This window comes from Dendronephthya gigantea, unplaced genomic scaffold (assembly GCF_004324835.1).
Source record: "Dendronephthya gigantea isolate DGI-Jeju-01 unplaced genomic scaffold, DenGig_1.0 000222F, whole genome shotgun sequence".
Taxonomy (NCBI): Eukaryota; Metazoa; Cnidaria; class Anthozoa; order Malacalcyonacea; family Nephtheidae; genus Dendronephthya; species Dendronephthya gigantea.
In genome coordinates this window covers 168,418-188,494 of record NW_021163232.1, presented here as the reverse complement: position 1 = coordinate 188,494, position 20,077 = coordinate 168,418, and positions in this window count along the sequence as shown.

The following is a 20,077-nucleotide window of genomic DNA, read 5'->3' as shown; positions in this document are numbered from 1 at the left end:
TACCGTATATTTCCACGACTTCCGGTGTTCGCATTTTATTTATTTTCATTCTGTTGCCTTTCGTACGCGTTTGTATGTTGTGTATTTTGCCGACTGTTTCCTTGTCTGTTTGCCGATCGTGGTTGACGACACACTCGAGCAAAATGTCCCAGCTTGTGGCAGTTGTTACACGACACACCTGTTGCAGGACAGCGAGAATCTTTAGCGCGATGGCCCGAATTTCCACAACAATAACAAACGATATTTTGATTGTCCGTACTCCCCGTAGGATTTGTCGTCCGAGAACGTGTTGGTCTGTTTTGAGACTGGATTGCATTTACAGTGAGGTCTGTACCAGAGGTATTTAAACTGTCTGCTTCGATTTGTGACGCCTGTCTTTCGGATGCTTCAAACGAACGACCGAGTTCGATAGTTTTCGCGAGAGTAAGCTCCATTTCGCGAAGTAATCGTCGTCTTAAATGAGCCGATAAACATTGTTCGATGATTTGGTCTCGAATTATGTCATCAGGGTTACTATAATCGCAGAATTGAACTTGATGTTTCAACCGAATCGCGTACTGTTCGATAGTTTCGCCTTGCAGTTGTTTTGTTTGCCGGAAATTATGGCGCTCGATAGGAATGTTCTTTTGTGGTTCGAAGTATTCAGTCAACTTACGTAGAGCCGTGTCGAGGTCAGTGCCAGTTTCTTGTAGGGTTTCGAATATGTCTTGAACTTCAGTTCCTGCCAGATGTAGAAGAATTGCACGTTGTTGTTTCTTGTCGGTAATTCCTGATGCTGCAATGTAATACTCAAACGATTTTACCCATTTTCGCCAACGTTGACTTATCGTCACTGTTTCACCCAAACTAAATGCCGGTATTTTCGGTAAATCAAGCACTTTCGCCATTTAGGATATCTGTATATGCTCTCTGGTTCGTCTTATGTATTTTTTTTTTACCTCGTCGCCAGTTATTGTATCGTTGAAAACCAATAATATAAAACAATAAAAGATATATTTTCTAACAATCACTCTGACTTATACTACCATGCTTTTTTCTTTCCTTCCTTTCTCTCCCCCAACTCCCATACGTTCTCCCTTCATCCCTTATCCATAGGTGTCCCTCACCGTCCATAACTTCAACTTATATACTATTGTTAGTATAACCTTAACAGCACAAACACTATACCTATGCTACAAAATTTATGGAAAATACCGAAAATATATCGAATTTTGAAAACATTGCAATCGACTATTTACTTTTAACCAACATCAACATGCTTACATGCATACATCGTCTCATTTGCAATTATTATACATCTAGCCAATCACAATTAGAACTTTTACGTTCGTACATTTGCATAACTGAATATAACGTCGCTTACGGTCTTCGGTGCATGTTAACTATTTGGACAATTGGTTTCAAATTTTTTGACCTGATTGAAATGAACTGCTGGTCTAATATTCTGTTGTATATTTTGCCAATCCCTTCTGAACATTCTTACTGAATTTCAAGTTCAGCAAATCAATATTAAAGAATTTAGCTTTCAAAATCTGACATCTCATAAAAGGGAAAAATTGCTATCTTGGACAATTGGTTTCAAATTTTTTGACCTGAATGAAATGAACTGCTGGTCTAATATTCTGTTGTATCCTTTGCCAATCCGTTCTAAACATTCTTACTGAATTTCAAGTTCAGCAAATCAATATTAAAGAATTTAGGTTTCAAAATCTGACATCTCATATACAGGAAAAATTGCAATTTTTGACAATTGTTTTGAAATTTTTTGACCTGATTAAAATAAATTGCTGGTCTAATATTCTGCTGTATGCTTTGTCAATCCCTTCTGAACATTCGTACTGAATTTCAAGTTCAGCAAATTAATATTAAAGAATTTAGCTTTCAAAATCTGACACCTCATATAAGGGAAAAATTGCTATTTTGGACAATTGTTTTGAAATTTTTTGAACTGAATGAAATGAACTGCTGGTCTAATATTTTGTTGTATCCTTTGCCAATCTCTTCTGGACATTCTTACTGAATATCAAGTTCAGCAAATCAATATTAAAGAGTTTAGCTTTGAAAATCTGACATCTCATATAAAGAAAAATTGCTATTTTGGAGAATTGGTTTTAAATTTTTTGAACTGATTGAAATGAACTGCTGGTCTAATATTCTGTTAATCCTTTGCCAATCTCTTCTGAACATTCTTGCTCAATTTGAAATCTAGCAAATCAATATTAAAGAGTTTAACTTTCAAAATCTGACATCTCATATAAGCGAAAAATTGCTATTTTGGAGAATTGGTTTAAAATTTTTTGAACTGATTGAAATGAACTGCTGGTCTAATATTCTGTTGTATCCTTTGCCAATCTCTTCTGAACATTCTTGCTCAATTTGAAATCTAACAAATCGATATTAAAGAGTTTAGCTTTCAAATCTGACATCTCATATAAAGAAAAATTGCTATTTTGGAGAATTGGTTTCAAATTTTTTGAACTGATTGAAATGAACTGCTGGTCTAATATTTTGTTGTATCCTTTGCCAATCTCTTCTGGACATTCTTACGGAATTTCAAGTTCAGCAAATCAATATTAAAGAATTTAGCTTTCAAAATCTGACATCTCATAAAAGGGAAAATTGCTATCTTGGACAATTGGTTTCAAATTTTTTGACCTGAATGAAATGAACTGCTGGTCTAATATTCTGTTGTATCCTTTGCCAATCCGTTCTAAACATTCTTACTGAATTTCAAGTTCAGCAAATCAATATTAAAGAATTTAGGTTTCAAATCTGACATCTCATATACAGGAAAAATTGCAATTTTGGACAATTGTTTTTGAAATTTTTTGACCTGATTAAAATAAATTGCTGGTCTAATATTCTGCTGTATGCTTTGTCAATCCCTTCTGAACATTCGTACTGAATTTCAAGTTCAGCAAATTAATATTAAAGAATTTAGCTTTCAAAATCTGACACTCATATAAGGGAAAAATTCTATTTTGGACAATTGTTTTGAAATTTTTTGAACTGAATGAAATGAACTGCTGGTCTAATATTTTGTTGTATCCTTTGCCTCTCTTCTGGACATTCTTACTGAATATCAAGTTCAGCAAATCAATATTAAAGAGTTTAGCTTTGAAAATCTGACATCTCATATAAAAGAAAAATTGCTATTTTGGAGAATTGGTTTTAAATTTTTTGAACTGATTGAAATGAACTGCTGGTCTAATATTCTGTTAATCCTTTGCCAATCTCTTCTGAACATTCTTGCTCAATTTGAAATCTAGCAAATCAATATTAAAGAGTTTAACTTTCAAAATCTGACATCTCATATAAGCGAAAAATTGCTATTTTGGAGAATTGGTTTCAAATTTTTTGAACTGATTGAAATGAACTGCTGGTCTAATATTCTGTTGTATCCTTTGCCAATCTCTTCTGAACATTCTTGCTCAATTTGAAATCTAACAAATCGATATTAAAGAGTTTAGCTTTCAAAATCTGACATCTCATATAAAGAAAATTGCTATTTTGGAGAATTGGTTTCAAATTTTTTGAACTGATTGAAATGAACTGCTGGTCTAATATTTTGTTGTATCCTTTGCCAATCTCTTCTGGACATTCTTACGGAATTTCAAGTTCAGCAAATCAATATTAAAGAATTTAGCTTTCAAAATCTGACATCTCATAAAAGGGAAAAATTGCTATCTTGGACAATTGGTTTCAAATTTTTTGACCTGAATGAAATGAACTGCTGGTCTAATATTCTGTTGTATCCTTTGCCAATCCGTTCTAAACATTCTTACTGAATTTCAAGTTCAGCAAATCAATATTAAAGAATTTAGGTTTCAAAATCTGACATCTCATATACAGGAAAAATTGCAATTTTGGACAATTGTTTTGAAATTTTTTGACCTGATTAAAATAAATTGCTGGTCTAATATTCTGCTGTATGCTTTGTCAATCCCTTCTGAACATTCGTACTGAATTTCAAGTTCAGCAAATTAATATTAAAGAATTTAGCTTTCAAAATCTGACACCTCATATAAGGGAAAAATTGCTATTTTGGACAATTGTTTTGAAATTTTTTGAACTGAATGAAATGAACTGCTGGTCTAATATTTTGTTGTATCCTTTGCCAATCTCTTCTGGACATTCTTACTGAATATCAAGTTCAGCAAATCAATATTAAAGAGTTTAGCTTTGAAAATCTGACATCTCATATAAAAGAAAAATTGCTATTTTGGAGAATTGGTTTTAAATTTTTTGAACTGATTGAAATGAACTGCTGGTCTAATATTCTGTTAATCCTTTGCCAATCTCTTCTGAACATTCTTGCTCAATTTGAAATCTAGCAAATCAATATTAAAGAGTTTAACTTTCAAAATCTGACATCTCATATAAGCGAAAAATTGCTATTTTGGAAAATTGGTTTCAAATTTTTTGAACTGATTGAAATGAACTGCTGGTCTAATATTCTGTTGTATCTTTTGCCAATCTCTTCTGAACATTCTTGCTCAATTTGAAATCTAACAAATCGATATTAAAGAGTTTAGCTTTCAAAATCTGACATCTCATATAAAAGAAAAATTGCTATTTTGGAGAATTGGTTTCAAATTTTTTGAACTGATTGAAATGAACTGCTGGTCTAATATTTTGTTGTATCCTTTGCCAATCTCTTCTGGACATTCTTACGGAATTTCAAGTTCAGCAAATCAATATTAAAGAATTTAGCTTTCAAAATCTGACATCTCATAAAAGGGAAAAATCTTGGACAATTGGTTTCAAATTTTTTGACCTGAATGAAATGAACTGCTGGTCTAATATTCTGTTGTATCCTTTGCCAATCCGTTCTAAACATTCTTACTGAATTTCAAGTTCAGCAAATCAATATTAAAGAATTTAGGTTTCAAAATCTGACATCTCATATACAGGAAAAATTGCAATTTTGGACAATTGTTTTGAAATTTTTTGACCTGATTAAAATAAATTGCTGGTCTAATATTCTGCTGTATGCTTTGTCAATCCCTTCTGAACATTCGTACTGAATTTCAAGTTCAGCAAATTAATATTAGACCAGCAGTTCATTTCAATCAGTTCAAAAAATTTGAAACCAATTCTCCAAAATAGCAATTTTTCTTTTATATGAGATGTCAGATTTTGAAAGCTAAACTCTTTAATATCGATTTGTTAGATTTCAAATTGAGCAAGAATATTCAGAAGAGATTGGCAAAGGATACAACAGAATATTAGACCAGCAGTTCATTTCAATCAGTTCAAAAAATTTGAAACCAATTCTCCAAAATAGCAATTTTTCTTTTATATGAGATGTCAGATTTTGAAAGCTAAACTCTTTAATATTGATTTGCTGAACTTGATATTCAGTAAGAATGTCCAGAAGAGATTGGCAAAGGATACAACAAAATATTAGACCAGCAGTTCATTTCATTCAGTTCAAAAAATTTCAAAACAATTGTCCAAAATAGCAATTTTTCCCTTATATGAGGTGTCAGATTTTGAAAGCTAAATTCTTTAATATTAATTTGCTGAACTTGAAATTCAGTACGAATGTTCAGAAGGGATTGACAAAGCATACAGCAGAATATTAGACCAGCAATTTATTTTAATCAGGTCAAAAAATTTGAAACCAATTGTCTAAAATAGCATTTTTTCCCTTATATGTGATGTCAGATTTTGAAAGCTAAATTGTTTAATATATATTTCCTAGACTTGAAATTCAGTAAGATTGTTCAGAAGGGATTGACAAAGCATACAGCGGAATATTAGGCCAGCAGTTTATTTCAATCAGGTCAAAAACATTTCAAAACAATTGTCCAAAATTGCAATTTTTCCCTTATATGAGATGTCAGATTTTGAAAGCTAAATTCTTAAATATTGATTTGCTGAACTGGAAATTCAGTAAGAATGTTCAGAAGGGATTGGCAAAGGATACAAAAAAATATTAGAGCAGCAGTTCATTTCATTAAGGTCACAAAAGTTCAAACCAATTGTCCAAAATAGCAATTTTTCCCTTATATGAGATGTCAGACATTGAAAGCTAAATTCTTTAATATTGATTTGGTAGACTTGAAATTCAGTAAGAATGTTCAAAAGGGATTGACAAAGGATACAACAGAATATTACACCAGCAGTTCATTTCATTCAGTTCAAAAAATTTGAAAACGATTGTCTAAAATAGCCATTATTGCCCAATATGAGGTGAAAAATTTTAAAAGCTAAATTCTTTAATATTGATTTCCTGGACTTGAAATTCAGTAAGAATGTTCAGAAGGTATTGACAAAGGATACAACAGAATATTAGACCAGCAATTCTTTTCATTTAGTTCAAAAAATTTGAAAACCATTGTCTAAAATAGCAATTTTTCCCTTATATGAGATGTCAGACATTGAAAGCTAAATTCTTTAATATTGATTTGCTAGAGTTGAAAACCAGTATGAATGTTCAAAAAGGATTGACAAATGATACAACAGATTATTACACCAGCAATTCCTTTCATTGAGTTCAAAAAATTTGAAAACCATTGTCTAAAATAGCAATTTTTCTCTTATATGAGATGTCAGACATTGAAAGCTATATTCTTTAATATTGATTTGCTAGAATTGAAAATCAATATGAATGTTCAAACGGGATTGACAAATGATACAACAGAATATTACACCAGCAATTCATTTCATTGAGTTCAAAAAAATTCAAAACAATTGTCTAAAATAGCAATTTTTCCCTTATATGAGGTGTCAGATTTTGAAAGTTAAATTCTTTAATATTGATTTGCTAGATTTCAAATTAAGAAAGAATGTTCAAAAGGGATTGACAAAGCATACAACAGAACGTTAGACCAGCAGTTCATTTCATTCAGGTCAAAAAATTTGAAACCAATTGTCCAAAATAGCAATTTTTCCCGTATATGAGATGTCAGATTTTGAAAGCAAAATTCTTTAATATTGATTTGCAAGTATTTTTAAAGGAAAATTCTTTAATCTTGATCTGCAAGTATTTTACCAAATCAACTAGAAATAGTATTATCTTAAAGCTAAAACATTTATCTATTTGTATAAGTTTAGTTCATTTCAAGAGCTTTCCTATAAGCCAAGATATTTCTTGCCGATCTTGTACTTTTTAAATTGAATTTTAGAGAAGCGTAAATATGCAAAGCCTTCCAGAAATCTCGCCTAAAAACCTAAAAATACTTGTAGCTTACATTGTGATCAATATTTCCATCTATTTTGCCTGAAATACAGTCGTTTTCGCGATTTGTAGTGATATTTCCAACAAAGGTGTTTACAAAGGGAAAATCGGAAAATTTGCATATAATTATCACCATATTGGCGAAAATTTGACAAAAAATCGGAAAATTTTCGCTCCAAAAAGGCCGAATATATGACTTCTAGGGACATTTTTACCCCAGGAATCGATTTCCGGGCTTATTTTACCCCTAGCGGGTAGGCAAGGTTAAGTTTTTGACACCTCGAAGTCACGCAACGGCATGTGCCTGCGCTGAGCAAGCCTCTGGCTACAAACAATAACAAATCAGAAAAATCGATATTTTTCGAGTTTTTCTGCCGATCCTCACTTAAAAACTATCAGAAAAGATAACTAAAGCATTTCTAGTTGATACATAACGGTTAAAATACGAAAAGATAAAAAATAACCAAGAAAATAACGAAATTTCAAAGGCGAGTTATATTTCCCCTTGTCATCACCTTGTAATTTGATGATTTTGACAGCTGCACTGCCCTGTCAGGTTAACAGAAATATTTATTAATTTCCGCATTAAAACAGAAGCGATTGGGTTATAGTATTTTTCTGGAGATATATTTTGGTGGTATTTTTGTGTTTTTTGCTCGCGCATTCGCAGAGTTATTGGAATTTTAAAAAAGTCGGACTCTAGAGTCCGAAATATATACTTCCTAGACTTGAAATTCAGTAAGATTGTTCAGAAGGGATTGAAAAAGGATACAACCGAATATTAGACCAGTAATTGAAAACAATTGTCCAAAATAGCAATTTTTCCCTTACTACGGAACCCGATTGAGCTTGCACGCGCGCGATTCGAACGCGTTTGTTTCACGCTTGAAACGTACAGGTTTATCGCCCATACGTCCACGTTGCTAGGGGGAAACTATGACGTTTCTAAGCGCTGGCGCCAGTCTGGCGCCAAATAAAGCCACTCGGTAAGACCATGCAGGGAAGGGATTCCTTTTTTGACACGTTTCGATGTAGAACTATTACAAGTAAAGTGAAATAAGATGGATCGTCGCCAAAATACTAATCTCTTTTTAAGTTCACTGGATGAAGACCTACTCATGTACGAAGAACAGTTGACCAAACAAGGTTTTACCTCGTCGTTTACGTTGAAGTATTTAAGAGAAAACGACTTAGAGGAAATCGGCATGGCTGAAGGGCACAAACGTTTATTGATGAATGCAATATCAAAGCTGCAGTCCCCAGGACAACCACGGGGACGACAGACCTCAATTGAAAAATGCAAGACCAGCGACGTTACATACGGCTACGGCAGAGAGCGCCGACTTCTCTTTGAAACTGTTCTTGAAAAACTGAGTGCGAATGACAACGATCGAGACGACAGTTATGAGGATAATTTCGACCGTGTCGGACAACAATCGTCAAGTGAAGACGAAGAACAAAATAACGTTACTATTTTACCCTTGGAAAAAAGCTTTGAAACACCTGTGCAGCGATTTCTGCGGCACAAAAGTAATGACATTGTTCAGTTACAAGGAAATTTAAAAGAAAAGAAAACTAAACTTAAAAATTACAGTCGAATCTGTATGCAGCGCAAAATGAAAATTCGAAAGAACAATCGAAACCAGCCTGTGGACAATGTCACTTACGCCTGGGCCACACAAGAAGAAACTGCACTTTATCACCGTGCAAAAGTGTATACTCCTGTGGGTTAATAGATAAGCATCCTGACGAGAAAAAGTTTATCAAGACACTTGAGAATGAAACGACACAAATTCAAAGAAAAATCCAGAAGTTGCAAGGTGAGCACGACAGTTACGTGAGGGCGAAAACGTCGGCAGACCGTAGCAAATCAAAAGTTATCGAGGATAAGTTACTGTCTGAAAGTCCTTCACGATATATTAATGCGAATGGGTCCAAAAATTGGATGTTGCTGAACAAAGACGTAGCAGCATTGGAAAAGAAAATGAACGTCAAAGAATTTGGCCTTCCAGATCGCAAGTCAATGATGGCAATGCTCAAAGATTCGTCGAAAGAATATGAATTGTCGTCAAAGTCAAGGTGAGTCAATGAAAATCCTAAACGGCCTTTCCTCGAAACTCACGGGATAAAATTTCCTACAAGAAGTAGTTCTACTTCTACTATCTCGACTAACCCTTCGACTTCAACACATTCCGCAGTTGATGGGGAATTTGATGACTTCGCCATGGCAGTTTCTTTACAAAACAAAGAAATAGATGAGTATAAAGAAGATGTCAAACAACACGAGGCTGCTTCAAGTTTGATAGATATGTTTAATTGCAGTGCTACTAGGGCGAACAAAAGCTAAGACTAAGTACATGCATTAAGACACAGTATAAACTCTTACAGTTTGATAAAAGCATTTATGAAGTTATATTTTACAAACCTTGCTTCGTAACTAAACTAATTCAATACATTAAGATAAGAAGTAGCTCTGAAAAACCCTTCCATATCGGCAGGGTCACCATTTCTGCTGCGGTGTATGCAGAATACTTTAAGTTGAGTTTTGTTATATTAAGGAGTTCGTATCTCATTAAAGTTCAAAAAGGAAAGTTCAATAAGGGAAAAAATGCTATTTTAGACAATTGGTTTCAAATTTTTTGACCTGATTGAAATGAACTGCTGGTCTAATATTCTGTTATACCCTTTACCAATCCCTTCTGAACATTCTTACTGAATTTCAAGTTCAGCAATGCAATATTAAAGAATTTAGCTTTCAAAATATGACATCTCATATAAGGGAAAAATTGCTTTTTTGGACAACTGGTTTCAAATTTTTTGACCTGAATGAAATGAACTGCTGGTGTAATATTCTGTTGTATGCTTTGTCAATTTCTTCTGAACATTCTTGCTCAATTTGAAATCTAGCAAATCAATATTAAAGAATTTAATTTTCAATGTCTGACATCTCATATAAGGGAAAAATTGCTATTTTAGACAATGGTTTTCAAATTTTTTGAACTGAATGAAATGAACTGCTCGACTAATATTCATTTGTATGCTTTTTCAATCCCTTTTGAACATTCCTACTGAATTTGAAGTCTAGCAAATCAATATTAAAGAATTTAGCTTTCAATGTGTGACATCTCATATAAGGGAAAAATTGCTATTTTAGACAATGGTTTTCAAATTTTTTGAACTGAATGAAATTAACTGCTTGTCTAATATTCTGTTGTATCCTTTGCCAATCCCTTCTGAACATTCTTACTGAATTTCAAGTTCAGCAAATCAATATTAAAGAATTTAGCTTTCAAAATCTGACATCTCATATAAGGAAAAAATTGCTTTTTTGGACAACTGGTTTTAAATTTTTTGACCTGAATGAAATGAACTGCTGGTCTAATATTCTGTTGTATTTTTTGCCAATCCCTTCTGAACAATCTTACTGAATTTCAAATTCAGCAAATCAATATTAAAGAATTTATTTTTCAAAATCTGACATCTCGTATACGGGAAGAATTGCTATTTTGGACAATTGTTTTGAATTTTTTTTAACTCAATGAAATGAATTGCATGTGTAATATTCTGTTGTATCGTTTGTCAATCTCTTCTGAACATTCTTACTGAATTTCAATTCTAGGAAATGAATATTAAAGAATTTAGCTTTCAATATCTGACACCTCATATAAGGGAAAAGTTGCTATTTTGGACAATTCGTTTCAAATTTTTTGACCTGATTGAAACGAACTGCTGGTCTAATATTCTGTTGTATGCTTTGTCAATCCCTTCTAAACATTCTTGCTCAATTTGCTCTCATTTTGACAAAAAGACGTTTGGCGCGCGGTGGAACGATTTTTTTGTGCACCGTGACTAACTATTGGTCGTATCGAGCTGGGACCAAGCTTAAAATGTTCAGCGTGCGATTCTACGTCGTTTGAGATCAACTTCTGGTTTGATGACGTCATTTCCGGGCTTGATCACGTCACTTCTAGTTTTCGTAAAACACGTATCTCAAAAACTATTGGTCGTATCGAGCTGGGAACAAGCTTAAAATGTTCAGCGTGCAATTCTACCTCGTTTGAGATCAACTTCCGGTTTGATGACGTCACTTTTGGTTTGATGACGTCATTTCCGGGCTTTATGACGTCACTTCCATTTTTCGAAAAAGCCAAATCTTTAAAACTATTGGTCGTATCGAGCTGGCACCATGCTTAAAATGTTCAGCGCGCGGTTCTACGTCGTTTGAGATCAACTTCCGGTTTGATGATGTCACTTCCGGTTTGATGACGTCATTTTCAGGCTTGATAACGTCATTTCCGGTTTTCGTAAAACCCGTATCTCGAAAACTATTGGTCAAATCGAGTTGGGACCAAGCTTAAAATGTTCAGCGCCCGATTCTACATCGTTTGAGATCAACTTCCGGTTTGATGACGTCACTTCCAGTTTAATGACGTCATTTCCGGGCTTTATGACGTCATTTCCGGGCTTTATGACGTCACTTCCGGTTTTCGAAAAAGCCGTATCTCGAAAAATATTAGTCGTATCGGGTTGGGACCAAGCTTAAAATGTTCAGCGTGCGATTCTACGTCGTTTGAGATCGACTTTCGCTTTGATGACGTCACTCCCAATTTGATGACGTCATTTCCGGGCTTGATGACGTCACTTCGAATTTTCGAAAAAGCCGTATCTCGAAAACTATTGGTCGTATCAAGCTATGAGGAAGCTTAAAATGTTCAGCGTGCGATTCTACGTCGTTTGAGATCAACTTCCGATTTCATGACGTCACATCCGGTTTAATGACATCATTTCCGGGCTTGATGACGTCACTTTCGGTTTTCGAAAAACCCATATCTCGAAAACTATTGGTCGTATCGAGCTGGGACCAAGCTTAAAATGTGCAGCGCTCAAATGTATGTCGTTTGAGATCAACTTCCGGTTTTTTGACGTCACTTCTAGTTTGATGACGTCATTTTCAGGCTTGATAAGGTCACTTCCGGTTTTGGAAAAAGCCGTATCTCGAAAACTATTGGTTGTATCGAGCTGCGACCAAGCTCAAAATCTTCAGCGTGCGATTGTACGTCGTCTGAGATCAACTTCCGGTTTGATGACGTCACTTCCGGTTTAAAGACATCAGTTCTGTGCTTGATGATGTCACTTTCGGTTTTCGAAAAAGCTGTGTCTCGAAAACTGTTGGTCGTATCATGCTGGGACCAAGCTTAAAATGTTCAGCCCACAATTCTACGCCGTTTGAGATCAACTTCCGGTTTGATGACGTCACTTCCGGTTTGATGACGTCATTTCAGGGCTTTATGACATCACTTCCTTTTTTCGAAAAAGCCGTATCTCGAAAACTATTGGTCGTATCGAGCTGGCACCAAGCTTAAAATGTTCAGCGCGCGGTTCTACGTCGTTTGAGATCAACTTCCGCTTTGATGACGTCACTTCCGGTTTGATGACAATATTTCCTGGCTTGATGACGTCACTTCCGGTTTTCGAAAAAGCCGTATCTCGAAAACTATTGGTCGTATCGAGCTGGGACCAAGCTTAAAATGTTCAGCCCGCAATTCTACGTCGTTTGAGATCAACTTCCGGTTGGATGACGTCACTTCCGGTTTGATGACGTCATTTCCCGGCTTTATGACGTCACTTCCATTTTTCGAAAAAGCCATATCTATAAAACTATTGGTCGTATCGAGCTGGCACCATGCTTAAAATGTTCAGCGCGCGGTTCTACGTCGTTTGAGATCAACTTCCGGTTTGATGACGTCACTTCCAGTTTAATGACGTCATTTCCGGGCTTTATGACGTCATTTCCGGGCTCTATGACGTCACTTCCGGTTTTCGAAAAAGCCGTATCTCGAAAAATATTAGTCGTATCGAGTTGGGACCAAGCTTAAAATGTTCAGCGTGCGATTCTACGTCGTTTGAGATCGACTTCCGCTTTGATGACGTCACTCCCAATTTGATGACGTCATTTCCGGGCTTGATGACGTCACTTCCAATTTTCGAAAAAGCCGTATCTCGAAAACTATTGGTCGTATCAAGCTATGACGAAGCTTAAAATGTTCAGCGTGCAATTCTACGTCGTTTGAGATCAACTTCCGATTTCATGACGTCACATCCGGTTTAATGACATAATTTCCGGGCTTGATGACGTCACTTTCGGTTTTCGAAAAACCCATATCTCGAAAACTATTGGTCGTATCGAGCTGGGACCAAGCTTAAAATGTGCAGTGCTCAAATGTATGTCGTTTGAGATCAACTTCCGGTTTTTTGACGTCACTTCTAGTTTGATGACGTCATTTTCGGGCTTGATAAGGTCACTTCCGGTTTTGGAAAAAGCCGTATCTCGAAAACTATTGGTTGTATCGAGCTGCGACCAAGCTCAAAATCTTCAGCGTGCGATTGTACGTCGTCTGAGATCAACTTCCGGTTTGATGACGTCACTTCCGGTTTAAAGACATCAGTTCTGGGCTTGATGATGTCACTTTCGGTTTTCGAAAAAGCTGTGTCTCGAAAACTGTTGGTCGTATCATGCTGGGACCAAGCTTAAAATGTTCAGCCCACAATTCTACGCCGTTTGAGATCAACTTCCGGTTTGATGACGTCACTTCCTGTTTGATGACGTCATTTCCGGGCTTTATGACATCACTTCCTTTTTTCGAAAAAGCCGTATCTCGAAAACTATTGGTCGTATCGAGCTGGGACCAAGCTTAAAATGTTCAGCCCACGATTCTACGTCGTTTGAGATCAACCTCCGGTTTGATGACGTCACTTCCGGTTTGATGACGATATTTCCCGGCTTTATGACATCACTTCCATTTTTCGAAAAAGCCATATCTTGAAAACTATTGGTCGTATCGAGCTGGCACCAAGCTTAAAATGTTCAGCGCGCGGTTCTACGTCGTTTGAGATCAACTGCCGGTTTGATGATGTCACTTCCGGTTTGATAACATCATTTGTGGGCTTGATGACGTCACTTCCGGTTTTCGAAAAAGCCGTATCTCGAAAACTATTGGTCGTATGGAATTGGGATCAAGCTTAAAATGTTCAGCGCTCGATTCTACATCGTTTGAGATCAACTTCCGGTTTGATCAAGTCATTTTCAGGCTTGATGACGTCATTTCCGGTTTTCGTAAAACCCGTATCTCGAAAACTATTGGTCAAATCAAGTTGGGACCAAACTTAAAATGTTCAGCGCCCGATTCTACATCGTTTGAGATCAACTTCCGGTTTGATGAAGTCACTTCCAGTTTGATGACGTCATTTCCGGGCTTATGACGTCATTTCCGGGCTTTATGACGTCACTTCCGGTTTTTGAAAAAGCCGTATTTCGAAAACTATTGGTCGTATCGAGTTGGGACCAAGCTTAAAATGTTCAGCACGCGATTCTACATCGTTTGAGATCGACTTTCGCTTTGATGACGTCACTCCTAATTTGATGACGTCATTTCAGGGCTTGATGACGTCACTGCCAATTTTCGAAAAAGCCGCTCGAAAACTGTTGGTCGTATCAAGCTGGGACCAAGCTTAAAATGTTCAGCCCACAATTCTACGCCGTTTGAGATCAACTTCCGGTTTGATGACGTCACTTCCGGTTTGATGACGTCATTTCCGGGCTTTATACATCACTTTTCGAAAAAGCCATATCTTGAAAACTATTGGTCGTATCGAGCTGGCACCAAGATTAAAATGTTCAGCGCGCGGTTCTACGTCGTTTAAAATCAACTGCCGGTTTAATGATGTCACTTCCGGTTTGATAACATCATTTGTGGGCTTGATGACGTCACTTCCGGTTTTCGAAAAAGCCGTATCTCGAAAACTATTGGTCGTATGGAATTGGGATCAAGCTTAAAATGTTCAGCGCTCGATTCTACATCGTTTGAGATCAACTTCCGGTTTGATCAAGTCATTTTCAGGCTTGATGACGTCATTTCCGGTTTTCGTAAAACCCGTATCTCGAAACTATTGGTCAAATCAAGTTGGGACCAAACTTAAAATGTTCAGCGCCCGATTCTACATCGTTTGAGATCAACTTCCGGTTTGATGAAGTCACTTCCAGTTTGATGACGTCATTTCCGGGCTTATGACGTCATTTCCGGGCTTTATGACGTCACTTCCGGTTTTTGAAAAAGCCGTATTTCGAAAACTATTGGTCGTATTGAGTTGGGACCAAGCTTAAAATGTTCAGCACGCGATTCTACATCGTTTGAGATCGACTTTCGCTTTGATGACGTCACTCCTAATTTGATGACGTCATTTCAGGGCTTGATGACGTCACTGCCAATTTTCGAAAAAGCCGTATCTCGAAAACTGTTGGTCGTATCAAGCTGGGACCAAGCTTAAAATGTTCAGCCCACAATTCTACGCCGTTTGAGATCAACTTCCGGTTTGATGACGTCACTTCCGGTTTGATGACGTCATTTCCGGGCTTTATGACATCACTTTTCGAAAAAGCCATATCTTGAAAACTATTGGTCGTATCGAGCTGGCACCAAGCTTAAAATGTTCAGCGCGCGGTTCTACGTCGTTTAAAATCAACTGCCGGTTTAATGATGTCACTTCCGGTTTGATAACATCATTTGTGGGCTTGATGACGTCACTTCCGGTTTTCGAAAAAGCCGTATCTCGAAAACTATTGGTCGTATGGAATTGGGATCAAGCTTAAAATGTTCAGCGCTCGATTCTACATCGTTTGAGATCAACTTCCGGTTTGATCAAGTCATTTTCAGGCTTGATGACGTCATTTCCGGTTTTCGTAAAACCCGTATCTCGAAAACTATTGGTCAAATCAAGTTGGGACCAAACTTAAAATGTTCAGCGCCCGATTCTACATCGTTTGAGATCAACTTCCGGTTTGATGAAGTCACTTCCAGTTTGATGACGTCATTTCCGGGCTTATGACGTCATTTCCGGGCTTTATGACGTCACTTCCGGTTTTTGAAAAAGCCGTATTTCGAAAACTATTGGTCGTATCGAGTTGGGACCAAGCTTAAAATGTTCAGCACGCGATTCTACATCGTTTGAGATCGACTTTCGCTTTGATGACGTCACTCCTAATTTGATGACGTCATTTCAGGGCTTGATGACGTCACTGCCAATTTTCGAAAAAGCCGTATCTCGAAAACTGTTGGTCGTATCAAGCTGGGACCAAGCTTAAAATGTTCAGCCCACAATTCTACGCCGTTTGAGATCAACTTCCGGTTTGATGACGTCACTTCCGGTTTGATGACGTCATTTCCGGGCTTTATGACATCACTTCCATTTTTCGAAAAAGCCATATCTTGAAAACTATTGGTCGTATCGAGCTGGCACCAAGCTTAAAATGTTCAGCGCGCGGTTCTACGTCGTTTAAAATCAACTGCCGGTTTAATGATGTCACTTCCGGTTTGATAACATCATTTGTGGGCTTGATGACGTCACTTCCGGTTTTTGAAAAAGCCGTATCTCGAAAACTATTGGTCGTATGGAATTGGGATCAAGCTTAAAATGTTCAGCGCTCGATTCTACATCGTTTGAGATCAACTTCCGGTTTGATCAAGTCATTTTCAGGCTTGATGACGTCATTTCCGGTTTTCGTAAAACCCGTATCTCGAAAACTATTGGTCAAATCAAGTTGGGACCAAACTTAAAATGCTCAGCGCGAAAACTCTTGGTCGTATCGAGCTGGCACCAAGCTTAAAATGTTTAGCGCGAGATTCTACGTCGTTTGAGATCAACTTCCGATTTCATGACCTAACATCCGGTTTAATGACGTCATTTCCGGGCTTGATGACGCCACTTCCGGTTTTCGAAAGACCCGTATCTCGAAAACTATTGGTCGTATCGAGTTGGGACCAAGCTTAAAATGTTTAGCGCCCGATTCTACGTCGTTTGAGATCAACTTCCGGTTTGATGCCGTCATTTCCGGTTTGATGACGTCATTTTTGGGCTTGATGACGTCACTTCCGGTTTTCGAAAAAGCCATATCTCGAAAACTATTGGTCGTATGGAGCTGGGACCAAGCTTAAAATGTGCAGCGCGCGAATGTACCTCGTTTGAGATCAACTTCCGGTTTGATGACGTCACTTCCGGTTTGATGACGTCATTTCCGGGCTTTATGACGTCACTTCCATTTTTCGAAAAAGCCATATCTTGAAAACTATTGGTCGTATCGAGATGGCACTAAGCTTAAAATGTTCAGCGCGCGGTTCTACGTCGTTTGAGATCAACTGCCGGTTTGATGACGTCATTTTCAGGCTTGATGACGTCATTTCCGGTTTTCGTAAAACCCGTATCTCGAAAACTATTGGTCAAACCGAGTTGGGACCAAGCTTAAAATGTTCAGCGCCCGATTTTACATCGTTTGAGATCAACTTCCGGTTTGATGACGCCACTTCCAGTTTGATGACGTCATTTCCAGGCTTGATGACGTCACTTCCGGTTTTCGAAAAAGCCGTATCTCGAAAACTATTGGTCGTATCGAGTTGGGACCAAGCTTAAAATGATCAGCGCTCGATTCTACATCGTTTGAGATCAACTTCCGGTTTGATGACGTCACTTCCAGTTTGATGACGTCATTTCCGGGCTTGATGACGTCACTTCCGGTTTTCGAAAAAGCCGTATCTCGAAAACTATTGGTCGTATCGAGTTGGGACCAAGCTTAAAATGATCAGCGCTCGATTCTACATCGTTTGAGATCAACTTCCGGTTTGATGACGTCACTTCCAGTTTGATGACGTCATTTCCCGGCTTGATGACGTCAGTTCCGGTTTTCGAAAAAGCTGTATCTCGAAAACTATTGGTCGTATCGAGTTTGGACCAAGCTTAAAATGTTCAGCGCACGATTCTACGTCGTTTGAGATTAACTTCCTGTTTGATGACGTCACTTCTGGTTTGATGACGTCATTTTCGGGCTTGATGATGTCATTTCCGGTTTTCGTAAAACCTTATCTCGAAAACTATTGGTCGTATCGAGCTGGCACCAAGCTTAAAATGTTTAGCGCGAGATTCTACGTCGTTTGAGATCAACTTCCGATTTCATGACGTCACATCCGGTTTAATGACGTCATTTCCGGGCTTAATGACGTCACTTTCGGTTTTCGAAAAACCCGTATCTCGAAAACTATTGGTCGTATAGAGTTGGCACCAAGCTTACAATGTTTAGCGCCCGATTCTACATCGTTTGAGATCAACTTCCGTTTTGATGTTGTCACTTCCGGTTTGATGACGTCATTTTCGGGCTCGATGGTTTTCGAAAAAGCCATATCTCGAAAATTATTGGTCGTATCGAGATTAAATTTATGTTTAATGGCGTCACTTTCGGTTTGATGACGTAATTTGTTGGTCAATTTGGGACTATTAGATGATTTAAAGTCAATTGCGGTCAACTTGGTCACTTAGGTTTTTTGGGTCATTTGGGTTTAATTGGGATTATTTAAGGTCAATTGGGGTCGAATAGGGGTTAATTGGGCTTAATTGGGTTTAATTGCGGTCATTTGGCTTAATTAGGGTCATTTGGGTTAATTGATGTCGATTTATGTCAATTAATGTAATAAAACTTGACAAAAAGTTTTTGGAAAAAACTTGAAAATAAGATCGCAAAAAGTTGGAAAAAAGTTGGGAAAAAGTTGGAAAAAAGTTAGAAAAAAGTTAGGAAAAAAGTTAGAAAAAAGTTGAAAAAAGGTCATTTGCGTCATTTGAGGTCAATTGGTGTCAATTGGGCTCAATTAGGGTCATTTGGGTCAATTGGGATGGTTTTGGGTCAATTAGGGTCATTTGATGTCAATTGGGGTCTATTGGGTCATTTGGGTCAATTTGGGTCATTTCGGTCACCTTAGGTAAATTGGGGTCAATTGGTGTCAAGTAAGGTAATTTGGGTCAATTGTTGTCGATTTGGGTCAATTTGGTAGAATTAGGGTCATTTGGGTGCATTGGGGTCAATAGGGGTCAATAGGGTGATTGGGGTCAATTTGAATAATTTAATTCATTTCAGTCTATTGTGTTCAAATAGGTCAATTGGGATCATTGGTCTCCTAATTGATCCGAAATGACCCAAATTACCTAATTGACCCCAATTGACCTTAAATAACCCAATTTACACACAGTAACACGAATTGACCCAAATTGACCTTAAATAATCCCAATAGACCCCAATTGACCCAATTGACCAAAATGCCATACATTGACTTTAATTGACCCTTAATTGACCCTAATTGACCCCAATTGACCTCAATTGACCCTAATTTACTTAGATGAACCCCATTGACCTTAAACAATTCCAATTGACCTGAAATAAGCGAAACGACCCCCAATTGACCTAAATGACCTAAATAAACCTAATTGAGTCTAATTTAACCCTATTGAACTAAATGACACTAATTTAGCCAAATGACGCAATTCATTAAAATGACCCTATTATTATTTGGCTCACTTGTGTCAATTAGGTCAATTGGTGTCAATTAGGGTCATTTGGGTCATTATGGTTAATTGGGTCTTTGGGTGAATTAGGGTGAATTTGGGTCAATAGAATTGAAATGGCGTCAATTTGGGTCATTTAGTTCATTTCGGTCCATTGTGGTCAATTGGGGTCATTTCGGTCAATTCGTCGCCCAATTGACCCAAGTGATTCGAATTGACCCCAATTGACCCAAATGACCCCAATTGACGTTAAATAATCCCAATTTACCTGAAATAACCAAATTAACCCAAATTGACCCAAATGACACTAATTTACCGAAATGACCCAAATGACCCCTAATTAACCTAAATAACTGCACTTGACTCCCAATTGACCCAATTGAACCCAATTGATTCTTAATTACCCTTAGTTGACCCCAATTGACCCTATTTGACCCTAGTTAAACACAATTTACCATCATGAGGCAAACGACCCCCCTTGACCTGAATTGAGCCAAGTGACCACGATTGACA